A 15761-nucleotide genomic window follows, 5' to 3' on the forward strand; every position below is an offset into this window, starting at 1 on the left:
TTGATAACTGCCTTTAACTTTTTGAAGGCTTTCCTAGTAGAAGAGGAATAAAAAAATATAGTACTAGAGCCAAAGTGAGGAAGAGATACAGTGATGCCAGTTCCCAGCTAAGAATACAGAACTTCTAAAATATAGAGCTCTCAAAAAAAAAAAAAAAAAAGAAAAAGAAAGAAAGAAAAGAAAAAGAAAAAAGGGAATGGGTTGCCTCAGAGGAGTTCAAGCAGAAACTGGATGAACAGTTTCCTGCAACGCTTAAACGGAAATGCTTATTTTGGAAAAGGTGCTAAACTAGATGAGAGAAATAGAATCATTCTCTGCCAATCACTCTTCCTAACTCCAGTCTAATGGGGAAACAAGAATCCACTCAAATGGTTCTGAAGGCCCCTCCAGCAAAGAGTACTGAGGGGACAGAGATTCCCTCTAGATCTCATGAACATCATGCCCATGTGGATGTGTGGAAAAGATTCACTGAAGATCTTGGAGAGGGATGTGTGCTCTGGTTTGGTCATCCAAACCTGGTCCTGTGGGGTCTCCAGAGGCTGAGGTCAGGTATGTGATGAAGAACGTCACACCAGAAGACAGAGGAGCAGATGGTATCATTCTTCGTGGGATCACCGGTGCTTGGATGGTACCCTCATAAGCAACTTGACAAGGGCCATGAATTGAGGCCAGGTATCCAGCTGGGAAACTGGGCGAAGGATCTGGCAAGCTGTCTAGCTGCAGTACTGTGAATCAGTATATTACTCAATATGAGATCTAGAACCCGGAAATGCAAGAGTAGAAAAAGTCAAAGCAACCTGGATACCCGCGGTCATCTGTTATGGGTGACGGAGGCATGTGCAGGCAGAAGGGAAGGCTGTGCTAAGTCTCGTGGACCACAGAGAGCCAACCCAATCCCCCCACTTCAGTCTCCCACCTTCTTTAGGAATTACACACACGACTGCAAGGCAACCTCCCTTGAAGTTTATTTTGTGCTTCCCACCCTTGTCCTCGTGTACCATCATCTTACCATGCCCTCCTGGAACTCTCCTTGCTCTGACATTCACATAATCCTTTCTGAGGATTCACTATACCAGAATTTGGGCTCCAACAAGATCATGGTCATTCATATGTACGTGAAAGGGGGAGAGGCATGAGCCTAAGGATGTATAACTGTGGCCCAATCAGGACGACACACGTGAATTAGCTTAACTGTACAGCAACCAACCAGTAAGCAGTTATTATTCTGATCCCACACTTTTCCAGAGTTATCCTAAACTTAGTTGTATACCTGAACAGAGTGGACCACAGCGGTAAACGTAAACGATGTGGTGTTGCTGGACACTGGAATAGAGAGAAAGTTCATGAACCATGGGGCCTAATTTTAAGAAGAAACTACTCCCTTCTTTCTGCAAATGTCAGAGCAAAGGGATACTGAGATCAGGGAACAGACCTAGGGAAGTTTGCTGAAGGGACTACTTCTCTGAGCGTGGCCTATATTGCCACAAAATCTTTGGGACTATGATGGTGGGTAGTCCCACTTCTAATGTTGATGGTTTGCCATGCATCCAAGGAGACCGATTTGGTGGCTAAATTAAATCCTGCTTCCTGGGATTACTGCCATTTTCAAGAGAGGTCTTCCTTACTGTCCTACGACGGTTTAACATGGAGTTGAAAAATATTACAGTGTGGTGGATATTGTGGGGAATTCTCCAGAATCCATTCTCCTTCCCCCTGCCCCATCTGGAGCCAACCATGGAAATTCCATCCCTCTTGCCGGTGGTCATAAATTCAGATCTGGGCGGGCATAAGCCAGTTTGGACCAAAGAGAGATGCTAGTTGGGAGAGCCTCGCTGACAGCATCTGAGAAAAAGCTCCCTCAGTTCTAGGAGAGACCCAGGAGGGGCCTCCCCTCACTTGATAGAGCCAAAGGAGGGTGGGTGGGAGGCAGATTGGCCACCCTTGGTCATCCAGCTCTTACCAGAGCATCCAGCAACCACAGGAACAGGCCTTTGGTTGAGGCCGACCCCACGGGCTCAAGAGGAAATGCTCTTTCTCTCTCATTTTTGCAAATTGCAGAGCCTCAGAGGGGAGAAATTGAAAGAACTCCCATCCCTAATGGCGCTATTGACTCCCTGAAGCTCAGTCTACTTCTGGACACCCTGTTGCGCATGCGCTTACATGAACTCCCTAAGTCAATCTGATGTGAGCCTTATCACTGCCTGTAGCCAGAACCATCCTTAGTGATACAAATCATTGGCAAGGATCCTCTCTTTACGGCAGGCACGACAGGACGGTGCAATTAGCATGGATTTACTACTCTTCATTTCTCGAGTGATGCTATTTAAAAGCACACACTCTTATCCCAGGTGAAAGAAAACAATTTTTACCATCTATAATGAGGTTCAACAACTACAGCAGAGTAATTCTGAAAACAGATGTCACGATACTCCCATCTCTTGCGAAGCTTATTTTAGTATTTTTATTGGTGATTCTTCACAAGGTGCTGTAACTGATCAGACTGATTGCATCATGGATGACATTAACATGCTAATTTCATCTCAACTTTCAGACCATATTTATTGAATAGATTCCATGTGAAGGCTTCCATTGTTTTCCCTGGAAAAGTTCAAAACAGGACCCAGTCTTGGGTTTAATTATCTCTGCCTTTAACCATTTACAGTACCCCCATGTCTCAACATGTCTGAAATTTGTGTCTCAGGGAGGAGGGGGATTTTAGAAGTTTCTTGGCAAGCTGGTAACTGATCAGATCTTCTAGGGTAGGCAATGAAAATCTGGGGCCATTATTCCTTTAAAACAAAAAGCTGGTGAATCACACTTTGAGGTTAATACATAAGCCACTGGTCAGGTATTAATGTTCCTAATTTTCCAAATGTTACTTCTCTTCCCTTGCATGGCCCTTCCTTGTTTTTTCTGTTAATTCAAATCTTAGCTAGCCCCTGGACTTTTGGTTGTTTGTTTTTTAATTTACATTCAAGGTGGTTAACATCTAGTGTAGTACTGTTTTCAGGAGTAGAATTTAGTGATTACTCACTTACATATCACACCCAGTGCTCATTACATAAAGTGCCATCCTTAATGGCCATCATCTATTTAGCCCACCCACCCCAACCACTTCCCTCCAGCAATCCTCGATTTGTTTTACATCATGAAGACTCTCTTATGGTGGGGTGGCTCAGTCAGTTAAACCCAGGTCATGATTGTAGGGTCCTGGGATCAAGCCCCAAATCAGGCTCCCTGCTCAGCAGGGAGTCTGCTTATCTCTTTCCCTCTGCCCCTCCCCCTGCTCATTCTTTGTCTTTCAAATAAATAAATTAAATCTTTTTTTAAAAGTCTCTTATGGTTTGCCTTTCTGTGTTTTTATCTTATTTTTCCTTCTTTCCCCCTATATTCAGGTGTTTTGTTTCTTAAATTCTATGTATGAGTGAAATCATATATTTGTCTTTCTCTGTCTGATTCATTTTGCTTAGCATAATATCCCCTGATTTTTAAGACTTAGTTCAAGTACAGTTCCTTCCTTAAATCTTTGTAACTGACTCGTGCCATAGACTGGAGGATAAGCTGGTGCCATATGGACAAAGCTGAACCCTTAAGCTCAGCAGATAATTTTAGCACTCAACATCTAAGAGCAATTGGACGATCACTATTGGGTAGCCCTAATTCTAGTTCTAGACCTAAGACGAGGTCCACCCTGGCTTCTGAGCCATAGTATTCTCATCTGTAAAATGGGGAAACTGAAAGTCCAAGCAGCCCTCATTTTTTTGTGCTTCACTTCATAGTGCTTTGCAGATACTGCATTTTTTTACAGATCGAAGGTTTGTGGCAACCCTGCATCAAGCCTGTCGGTGCCATTTCTCCAAAAGCATTTGCTCGCTTCCTGCCTCTGTGCCATGTTTTGGTCATCCCTGCACTCTTTCAAAACCTTTTCAGGATTATTCTACTTGTCATGGGGATCTGTGATCGGTGATCTTTGATGTTACTACTGTAATTGTTCAGGGGCCCTATGAATCGCACCTATTTAAGATGGCAAGCTTCATCAATACATGCTATGTGGGTTCTGACTCCAGATGGCGTGGAAGCAGCAACAGAACTAGAATTAGAACTGGAGCCTGAAGATGGAGCTAAATCACTGTACTCTCATGATCCACTTTAATAGATCATGAATCATGATGATGATTCGGATCATGAATGGGGAGCTGCTTCTGATGAAGGAGCAAAGAAACCAGTTTCTTGAGATGAAATCTCCTCCTGGTGAAGATGGGACACAGGCCATTAAAATGCCAACAGAGGATCTAGAATATGACATGAGCTTAGCTGACAAAGCAGCGGCAGGGTCTGAGAGGACCGACTCCAATTTTGAAAGAAATCCCAATTCTACTGTGGGTCAGATGCTATCAAACAATATCACATACCATAGAGAAATCTTTCATGAAAGAAACAGTCAAGGGGCGCCTGGGTGGCTCAGTGGGTTAAAGCCTCTGCCCTCAGCTCAGGTCATGATCTCAGGGTCCTGGGATCGAGTCCCGCATCAGGCTCTCTGCTCAGCAGGGAGCCTGCTTCCTCCTCTCTCTGTCTACTTCTGATCTGTCTCTGTCAAAGAAATAAATAAAATCTTAAAAAAAAAAAAGAAAAGAAACAGTCAATCAGTGCAGCAAAGTTCATTGTCGTCTTATTTTAAGAATTTGCCATAGCCTCCCCAACCTTCGGCGATCAGCGCCCCGGTCAGTCAGCAGCTCTCAACACTGAGGCAAGACCCTCTACCAGCAAAAAGATTATGACTGGCTGAAAGCTCAGATGAGCGGTTAGCAGATTTTAGCAATAAAGCATTTTTTAAAGATTGTATTTATTTGAGAGAGAGAGAGAGAAAGCGTGTGCACAAGCAGGGGAGAGGGGCGGAGGGAGAGAGAGACTCTCCACTGAGCAAGAAGCCCAATGTGGGGCTCGATCCCCAGACCTCTGAGATCATAACCTGAGCCGAAGGCAGATGTTTAACCAAATGAGCCACTCAGGCACCCCACAACAAAGCAATTTTGAAATTAAGGTATGTACCTTGGAGGGTTTTTTTTGTTTGTTTTAAGATATAATGCCATTTCACGTTTAGTAGACTACACTATAGTATTAACACAACTTTTCTATGCACTGGGAAACCAAAAAATTCACTTGAGTCCATTTATGGTAAAAATTGCATTACCGTAGTAGTCTAGAGCCAAACCTGCGGTATCCCCAAGGTGTGCCTGTATTCCACTGCCCTGATGGACCCCAGTTTATTTATCTATTCACTTACTGGAGACATCTTGATTGCTTCCAAGTTTTGGCAACTGCAAGGAAAGCTATTATAAACATCCATATGCAAGGGTTTTGCGTAGATAGAAGTTTTCAACTCTTTTGGGTAAAGACCAAGGAGGGCAACTACTGAATCAGATGGTAAGAGTACGTTTCGTTTTGTAGAAAACCAAGAAACTGCCTTCCAAAGTGGCTATAGCATTTTGCATTCCACCCACAATGAAGGGGATCTCCTGATGCTTCCGTCCTCACCAGCAGTTGGTGCTGTCAGCATCCCGATTTTGGCTGTTCTAACAGGTGGGTAGTGGCATCTCATTGCCACTGTAATTTGCATTTTCCTTATGACGTAGGATGTGGAGCAGGTTTCAGCTGAAATGTGTTTCAGTGTGGAGAGAGCATAGGGGTAGTGGGAGAGACAGGTCTTGATAAAGGATCACAGACCAGAACTGAAGAATTGTAATTGCCCTGGGGGAGGTTGGCTTGCTCTGGAGGGGATGACAAGTCACTAAAGGGGTGAAGGCGGAGATGGGGATGCGAGTGACGTGAGGGGATTCGTTTCAGAGAATCATCATATGGTAGAAGACATGGAAGGGGCATTGGAATTAAATGAATGGATCCCAGAGCTCTTGGGGAGAGGAAAAGAAAGGCCTTAGATTGATGCCCTTTCTGCCAGCAAGCTCTCCCTGATGGCCATTGCGTGCAGGACATCAGACTCCTTCTGTTATGCTTCCCAGAATCCCATGTGTGCTTCTGCTATCACTCCTCCTGCATCCAGTATTAGCCACAGGTGGGGAGGCTGGGCCTCCTCCAGCGAGAGGAGGATGACTCCATGTTAGCCCCTTACAGAGTTATTGGCACCTGGGGGTTTCACTCTTTTTGAAAGAATAGATTACTTGTACACTCCATTTTCATCTTTAGCTGTTTGTGATAACTTGGTGACACATACATTTATCTCATTAATTTCTCTGGGCTAATCGTCCCATCAGTATCTCAGGGCTAGACAAATTCTCCAAAGACGTGCTATGAGTCATCCCTTCCCAATTTCAAATTACTTGACGCTTGGGGACTTCAGCTATTTCTCTAAGGAGCCTCGTTCTGCATTTCCTATTCCAGTAATTCTTTAAATGAAACTCATTTCTAAAACCATCTTCTCAATTTCCTTTATCACTTGTTTGTAGTCACCAGTTTTATTTGGCCCTTCTTACGTGCTCTTAAACACAATCACATGACCTCAGTCAGCAGCCCTTCAGCCTAGTAATCCACAGCATTTCTCAATTCCTATTCTAATATCTAAAGGTAAATAGAAAAAGCAAACTTGACTTTAATGAATATTTCATTCAATGAATATTTCTTTTTTTAAGCTCTGTCACAGGTACAAAATACATTGAATCATGAGACCTTGGCAAACTCTTTAAAAAGTAGATCTTGGGGCACCTGGGTGGCTCAGTCGGTTAGACGTCTGCCTTCAGCTCAGGTCATGATCCCAGGGTCCTGGGATCGAGCCCCATATGAGGCTCCCGGCTCAGCGGGGAGCCTGCTTCTCCTTTCTTCCCCACTGGTGCTTCTGTCACTATCTCTGTCTCTCTCAAATAAATAAATATTCAAAAAAAGTAGATCTTGAGGGTCTCTCTCTCTCTCTCTCTCTCTCTCTCTCACACACACACACACACATTTTAAAAATTCTCTCTCCCTTATCAGTGGCCAGCAACACATTTTCCAAAACTGCGACCAGCACCTCTGATATTTGACCTCCGTGCTCACTCATACAGCTTCAGCCTGATGGAAACCACAGAACAAGATATTAAGAAGTTTTTTTTTTTTTTTTAAACAGATAGTATCTAACCCAGTAGTTTTCAGCCTGGGGTGATTTGGCACCACCGGGATCATTTGTAATGCCTGAAGACATCTGTATTTGTCACTCCTGGCATGTGGGGGGATTGCTACTGACATCTAGTGGGTGGAGGCCGGAGATGGTATTGAACATCCAAGGACCCGCAGTACAAAGAATTATCTAGCCCCAAATGTCAACAGGATGAAATTTGAGAAACTCTTAAAACCTCTGTCAACATTTAATACAATTTACGCTTGCACAATTCCACTTCCTAAAATTGAGCTTTCCTAACAATTTTGTAACATTTCAGCCTGCAGACGACTTTGGTGCCACCAAACTTCCCTTTGTAAGACATTCATTCTGGAAATAAAAACATGGCTACAACAGGTTATAAAGATAAACCAGGCCCCAAAACTTAAATAGCCAGTAAAATCAGCAATCCACAAGCATGTTTTGGGAATGTTTCTCAATTTTTTTGTTTTAAAAAACAAATAAGCCAACTTTAAAAAGCAAGCCAAATTTCTTCTTGTAATTTTATTTCCTGTTCTCAGTACTTCAAGTTTCTGAGACTTCATGTCATCTGATCTCACTCTTGTCTTAATTGTGTGTTCTTATGAAAGCCTATGTGATATCAGCCCTCTTGAGTTTCTAAATGAGAGCATCTAATGTTCTAACATATGACATAGCCTCAAAGTGTACCTTCAGATGATACCCAAATCTGAGTAATTAGAGAAAGGCTATGCTGGAAAGGGTTGTGCTTTTTAGTTCTCATATAGAAAAATTCCATTTGTTCTTATCAACCTCATTTCCACAATGAGTCACCACTCTAAGAAAATGGCAGCCCTTCATTAGCCACAGCCATAACCTTCTAAGCCCAGCCTAATGGCCCTCCTTTGCTTGGCCCAGTGCCACCAAGGACTGTTGGCTCACCCCAAAATCAATCCTCTTGGTCGCTCTCTAATTTTCATTTAGTAAATTTAGAATATTATGAAGAACCCTTCTAACCCCTCTCTGGGATAATGTCCAGAAGCCACTTTGCCTAAACAAAGTCATTGATTTTAATAGAACAAATGAGAGAACCAATCTGAATTGCATGGCATCCTGACAAAGATAGGAAAATGCTAGGACTCATTTGTCCCAAATTCGATCTCTAATTATAAGAACAACTCTGCGACCAAAGCAATCTTTCATGAAAGTAAATTAGATCGTGTCATTTCCAGGCTAAACCTTTTCCATAGCTTTCCATTATTGTTAGGAGAAATCCCCAAATCTGTCACACAGCTTGTGGAAGATGAGTGGTTTCTAGGCCCTGCCTTTACAGTCAGTCTCAATGCACTCCCTCTCCATCGAATTCTGCGCTCTCCTATTCTGGATCTCTTACTCTTCCTTCTTCCTGGAAAGCTCATGCTTCCCATGCCTGCCCCCTTCCTTTGCCTAGCTGATCCCTTCTCATTTTCAGATCATGGTTTTAATTTGTTTCCTCAAAGAAGTCTTTTCTTCTTGCATTACATCTGCTGAAAATTCCATTGGCCAACGCGAATCATATGCCAAGTCCAAAGTCAAAAGGGGTGGATATATACTATGATAAGGCCAAGGCAAAGAGTAAGGATGTGGGGAAGAGGAAGGAACTGGGGCCATTTCTGCAATCACCACATTCCTCTTCCAGGTGCATACAAGTCATGATCAGGCCCCAACTTGCAATGATTACCATGTACTGGCCCTCATCTACAAACAGTCAACTCATTTATACAATTGAATAGTTGTCTGGTTCAGGTTCCTTGTCTATACTTGTCCTCTACCAGAAGCCCTATTACACCTTACTGAAATCTGGTTAAATGTCCTCTTTTCTCCAAATACCTCAACAGTGCATTCTTTCTTTGAAATTCAATCTACTGAAGTAATTAAATACAGGAGATAAGGGGCAGCTCCTAAACATGGAGGCAGCCATGTGCCCACGAAAAACAGCCCAACTGATGATAAGCAAAGCTGACCAAAAAATAAAAAATGTGCCCACGAAAAGCAGCTCAACTGATGATAAGCAAAGCTGACCAAAAAAAAAAAAAATCTATGCTCGGACAAGGCCAGTCCACAACCACAGAAATGATTGAACATTCCTCTCTTATGATCAGCGTGAGTGACTGCTGCTTCTTTACCACTGACCACTCAAGCCTTGCTTTAATCTTCCTGTCTCCTAAATAAACATCATTTTAAAATACCCAGTCACCAAATTGTCACGGCTCTTTAGTAACAGGCAAGCCAGAAGAGCCCCTGATTTCTTAAATCCTCCTTAGAGGATTTAGCACAAGCGTAAGCCCTCTAAGGAGGCCTTTCCCAGATTCCTCTTACTGAGATGGCCACGGCTCTTCCAAGGAATGGTATTTCTTGTGGCAACAAGCTCCATGCACCTAACACTGTTTGAGTATGGCTGTGTTTTTAGGCCTTTCATTCAGCGGGCCTTCAGTGAACTCCTTCCCATTCAAAGGTCTAAGCGCTCTGATGTAGGTCTGGTTTGAAACACTGAATTTCAAGCACTGCTTAACAGCACAAAGGATCCTTGAATAATATCACCAGGTGAATTTAGGATTGGCCCAGGCTAGGCAACGTGCTGAGACTAGACAGATGTAGGAAGCAGTCACCGATAAAGCACAATATCCCTTTTCTAGAAGTTCTGAATAGAATAGTCAGTAACATATTCTCCCATCAATGCCTAGACTCCAATAAGACAAAGTAAGGTTCCATAGATAAAATGGATTTTCCCCCACATATTAGCTTCTTATAAGACTCAACCCTGTGCATAGTAAGCAAAATTCGTTCTTACAGGGACCAGAGACTCATTCTTCAGAGTTAGTGTGGCCCAGATTCCTGGCTCATTTACCTTCACATTTTTTCCAATAAGTATTTTATACTTTCTTATATGGTATTGCTTTCATTTGCAGTCACTGAAGAGTGGAAATGAGCAGCAAACTCTCACTTCTACCAATTTTCCAGATGCCATCAAAATGGTACACTATCATATTATTAGAAGACACATGCACATTGTGGCAGAAATATCATTAATCAGAGTATTATCAGTAATTGGTGTATTTTCTCAAAATAAATTATTTGGGAAAAAACAGATGTGTATTCAGTATCAGCCTGAATGCTTTATGAGATGAGAACTGCTAAATCCTATTGAAATATTTCCCCAGGTAGTCGACCAAAATAGCTCGAGAAGCAACAACCTACGTTTTCAGTATATGCTAAATTCTCCAATTACACAAATGAAGATGACTGCGGGTTTTTTTTTTTTTTCATTTGTTTGTTTTTTGTCTTTTTGGAGAGAGGGCACACAAGTTGGGAGGGGCAGAGGGAGAAGGAGAGAGAATCTTAAGCAGGCTCCAAGCTAAGGATGGAGCCCCATATGACCTGAACCAAAATCGAATCAGATGCTTAACCACCTGAGCCACCAGGTGCTCTGAAGATAACTGTGTTTTACTTAAAAAGGGAACTGGATAGGCGAGTAACTTTCAAACACCAATAAAAAGTTTATGAATGTTACCATAGAGATCAGTTTTCTCACCTGGGTTTTCCTTCTTCCATTTTTAATTAAAAAGAGAAATGATGCTAATGAGGGAGACATTAGGGCAGCACACAAGTTCACCTCTCTCTGGGCATAGGGTCTGTTTGTATTCCTCTACCGTCTTGGACTTGGGGTGGCCATGAGACTCGCTTTGACCAGTGAAATTCATAAAGGGATGTGCGTTCATTCCTTCTAGGAGGAAAGCTTGAAATGGTCTCCGGGAGACCCCGTGTCATCTTCTTCCTCTTACCATGGAGACCAGTGGAGCTGCAGGCGTAGGCTTCATCAGCCCGGGTCCTAGGATGACCAGACATGGAGAGGAGCCCACCAGCCAGCTCACGATGAGCACATGAGATAGGAGAGACAAACAAAGCATTTGTTATGTCACAGATTTTTTTTAAGGGCAGTGTGTTATCCCAGCATAACCTAAACCATAACAGAGGTAGATATTTTTATTGTTAAAAAAATTAAAGTTTTTTTTCAAACAATATAAAGGTATATCGAGCTTCTCTCTCCAACACATTAGCCACTAGTCATACATGGCTATTCAAGTTTTAAACATTAGTAAAAGGAAAGATTCATTTCCCCCATCACATTAGCCACATTCCGAGGGCTCCAGAGCTACATGTCACTAGGGGCTCCCGGGATAGCACAGACAATGGAACATTTCCCTCATACAGAAAGTTTTGTTTTCTGTGGAAGGGCTGAAGAGCAAAGGACCCAAACCACTGCCCATACCCCTTCCCCAGTCCCGCCCTAAGAAGCTACCACTCCTAAAAAACTATTAAATGTCATTCTCGTCCTTCTTCTACCTTAAATTACTTCTCCTATGGTTTTACACTATAAATATAAAATCATGCACATATGTACATAAACATATTACTTGGCCTTTTTTCTTCTAACAAAGATTTTATTTATTTGTTTATTTATTTATTTATCAGAGAGAGAGAGAGAGAGAGAGAGAGAAAGAAAGATAGACAGAGGGAGAATCAGGCTCTCCACTGAGCAGGCACTCAATCCCAGGACCCTGGGATCAGGATACGAGCCAAAGACAAATGCCTAACTGACTGAGCCACCCAAGTGTCCTAGTGACCTGCCTTTTTAATTCAACTAATGGGATGTCCTAGAGATCTTTTTTTTTTCCTGATGAACACTTAGAGATGGCTTCTAGAAATAACCACTTCTTAGATTCTCAGCATATTGATAAAGATCCTTCTAGCTCTTTGTCCAGCTATTTTTGTCTACTCTGATAAAATACATCATATGTATTGCGATTTCTTTTTCCATTTAAATAATAATCAAGTTTGGAGTTTATTTTAGTCATTTATATTCTTCTAAATCTTTTCTAATAATTTTAATATTTTGATTTTACATTTAGCTCTTGAATCCAACTGAAATTTAGTTGTAGGAAATGAAAAATTTAACTAAAGATATAAAGACTACAATGTTGGGGCTCCTGGGTGGTTCAGTCATTAAGCATCTGACTCTCACTCAAGTCATGATCCCAGGGTCCTGGGATTGAGCCCCACTTCCGGATCCCTGCTCTGCGGGAGCCCTGCTTCTCCCTCTCCCACTCCCCGGCTTGTGTCTCTCTCGCTGTGTCTTTCGCTATGTCTCTGTCAAATAAATAAAAATCTTTAAATAAATGAATAAATAAAAACTCTCTGGCTTCCTTTTATTACATTTTCACTTCTATATGAATTTTAGGATCAGATTGTTAACTTCCTTTTATAATTCCTTGTTGGGATTTCGAGTTGGCAAGCACTGACCTTATAGATGAATTTGTCAAAAGCTTACATTTCTACAACATTGAGTTTTGTCATTCAGAAATATGACACAACTACATTTTTCAGGAATTATTTTACATCCTTCAGTAAATAGTTCATTTTTAATTTCTTCAACTAAGGCTTACAGATTGTATTAGGCTTAGCTCTGGTTTTTCTTATTCTTTTAACATACTTGCTATGGTTGTTCATACTGTGAATGTAATTTTTTTAAAATTCCACTTTCAAATAGGTTATTGCTAGTATAAGAAGGTATTGATGTTCATACTTTTATTTTCTATTTCCTTAATTATAGGAATGTTATTCATAGTTTTAACCATTTTTCAGAGAAATCTTTTAGATCTCCAAAGCAGATAATCAGTACTATCTTCAAGCAAAGACACTTATCTCTCTTCTTTCCAATATTTACGCCTCTTGTATCTTTTTCCTGTCTTCCTGCTTTGGCAGTACAGTGGTGAAAATGGACATTTTGTATCCTACCTGGATTTAATAAAAATGCCTCTTACATTTCTCTATTAAGCACAGGAGAAATCAGTCTTAAATTTAATTATCAAGTATTTTTTTTAGCATGCATTAGATGATTACTGAGTTGGACTCCTTTAATCTGTTGCAGTCATAAATAACCTATAATGACCAAATTCTAAACCATCCTTGCAGTCCTTGCAAGGATAAATGCTACTTAACCATTATATAATATTGGCTTAATACACTGCCAGATTTAAAATGCTGAATTTACTTAGGATTTTGCATACAAGTTCAAAGACAAGGTTGGCCAAATGCTGGGGTCGGGTGAGGAGGGTAGTTTTCTGATTTTTCTGTTAGTGTGATAGTAGCATCAAAAAATAAGTTTGGTGGAGCCTGGGTGGCTCAGTGGGTTAAAGACTCTGCCTTCGGCTCAGGTCATGATCTCAGGGTCCTGGGATCAAGCCCCACATTGGGCTCTCTGCTCAGCAGGAAGCCTGCTTCCCCCCTCCTCTCTCTGCCTGCCTCTCTGCCTACTTGTCATTTCTGTCTGTCAAATAAATAAATAAAATCTTTTTAAAAAAAAAGTGAGTTTGGGAGCTTATCAGATTGTTAACACTCTGCAATAGTTTACAAAGCATGAAATCTACGTGAGATTTTGTGAGGTTTTGGAGCAATTACTAAAAAAAATGGCACCTGAGGTCTTTATTTTTATTTTATGTCTTTATTTTTCTTGACATCACACTTGTTAAAGAATAGATTATTTGGGAGATCTTTTAAAAGAATCAGATTTGTATTATATTGATAAGCTACAATTTTTAGAAAAATACCATTAACATCTGCTTTGCCTTTATATTTATTTATTTTTTAAAATTTTTTTCTGTTGTTCTTTTATTAGATTTTAGATTTCACTGTTAATTTCATTTTCTCTGCTTCTCTAGGAAATGTATTTATAACTGTCTATTTTTCTTCAAGCACTTTTTTTGGCTGTACTCCATGTGAGGTTTTTTTTTAATCATTAAATGATACATTTCATTCAAAATCAGAATACAAAATCTTTATTTCTATGATTTCAAAATCAAGTTGATTGTAGTACAGATTGCTGTGGGCTTTGTCCCCTCCTATTTTCTTCTTTGAGCTCATTTTTATATTTTGTACTCATGGTTACAATATCCAGTTTAGGGCACCTGGGTGGCCCAGTTCGTTGAGCCACTGACTGTCTTGGGCTCAAGTCATGATCCCGGACTTCCAGGATCGAGTCCCGCATCGGGCTCCCAGCTCCTTGGGGAGTCTGCTTCTCCCTCTGACCTTCTCCTCTCTCATGCTCTCTCTCACTCATTCTCTCTCAAATAAATAAATAAAACCTTTTTTAAAAAAATCCAGTTTAAAAAAAAATTAAAAGGCTCTGCAGATCTTCCACATCTGACCATCCTGCAGAGGTGAACTGTTAGTCTGGTCCAGGCATCCTCTCTATCTTTGACGACCCCTGATTTCAGTCTCTCACCTATGGCACTTTCCCAAGGCCATAATCTCAGAGCGAGGCAAGTTGCATCCACAAATTCTCTCCATAGACAAGCTTCTCCACCAATGATGAGTTTTTTCTGTTCTTGAGAACCATCAAAATCAAGAGGGCCCACATTATAGGAATTTCTCTAGTCTTGTCCATAACTAACCAAATCTAAGTACCAAGGAGCAGAAAGGACCACAAGGAATTGTGATTTTCCCTGTTCCTCACCATACATTTGATCTTTCCATACTTGAGCTGAAGTCCTTGGCCGAAGCTTCCCACTATCATCAAAAAACCTCTTGCCAGACTATTTATGGTTGACTGTTTATGGTTGAAACAAGACCCACAAGCTTTTGAATGTAGAAAGAGTTTAGTCTTCTAAAATCTTCACCAACGCCTTTTTGCTTCATGAAATAATTGGATTTCTGGATTGGACTCCCCACATTTAAATTCCACCTCACCTCCTCCCAAGCGAATGAAGTATTTGGAAACACTGTACTAATTTCTTTGAAAAATTTAGATAGGAAGCTGTTAAGTTGAATTCAGAATGGGCTTCAGAGCTCTAAACATCCCAGACAGGTTAGGTCCACTGTAACATGGAGTCACAAGGTCTTTTGAACTTCTCCTGAAGACTGTGTATATCCAGGGTTGTCAAATTCTGGTATGACTCAGGTTCCTTATAGTGGGGCATATGAGATCACCATATGGACATCATTTGGTGTAGAAACATGAGACAAAGAATAGCTTCCTTTGTTGCCTGACTTGGGAAAAGCGATGCTCTGTAAAGGGGAAGACTGGTCATCAGCCAGGGAAGAACATTAAACTTATTAAAAGCCATGGCATCCTTGTAATACTCCCCACACTCTGGTGGCTTTGAGTAAAGCCACAGGTCCTTTCAAAGTATAGAATTCATTTGCAGAGATGTTGGGGGAAACATCACATTCTGAATCAAGGACAATCTAGACTAGAAGTTGCTGTAACTTGACTGCAGTATTAAGTTTAGGAGGGCCATGGTGCCTTGTAGAGACCAAAAATATAGTCATGATACCGGTGAAATGCTGCTTTTAAGTTTTTAAGTCCAGTTAGTTAACAGTGTTGTATTAGTTTCGGGTGTACAAGATAGTGATTCTGCACTTCCATACATCACCTGGTGCTCGTCACAACAAACACATTCCTTAAATCCCTTCTTGCAGGAGGGAGCAAGCAGGACAGTGGTGGGCGAGGGGCTGTGGCTGATATGGAAGTTCTAGGAGGAGAGGTGCAGAAGGCTTGGAGACATCTGCAACAGGAGTGGTATAGGCCACAGGGCCTGGCCTCTAGGCAGAGACAGGGGCT

At 41.4% G+C, this 15761-nt stretch overlaps 1 pseudogene; it reads right to left on the reverse strand.

The window, feature by feature from the left end:
* Positions 1–465: 465 nt before the first annotated feature.
* On the reverse strand, positions 466–15469 carry LOC116583487 (annotated as a pseudogene).
* Between the last annotated feature and the right edge of the window lie 292 nt (positions 15470–15761).

The sequence above is a fragment of the Mustela erminea genome, chromosome X (genome assembly GCF_009829155.1).
Source record: "Mustela erminea isolate mMusErm1 chromosome X, mMusErm1.Pri, whole genome shotgun sequence".
In the NCBI taxonomy this organism is placed as follows: domain Eukaryota; kingdom Metazoa; phylum Chordata; class Mammalia; order Carnivora; family Mustelidae; genus Mustela; species Mustela erminea.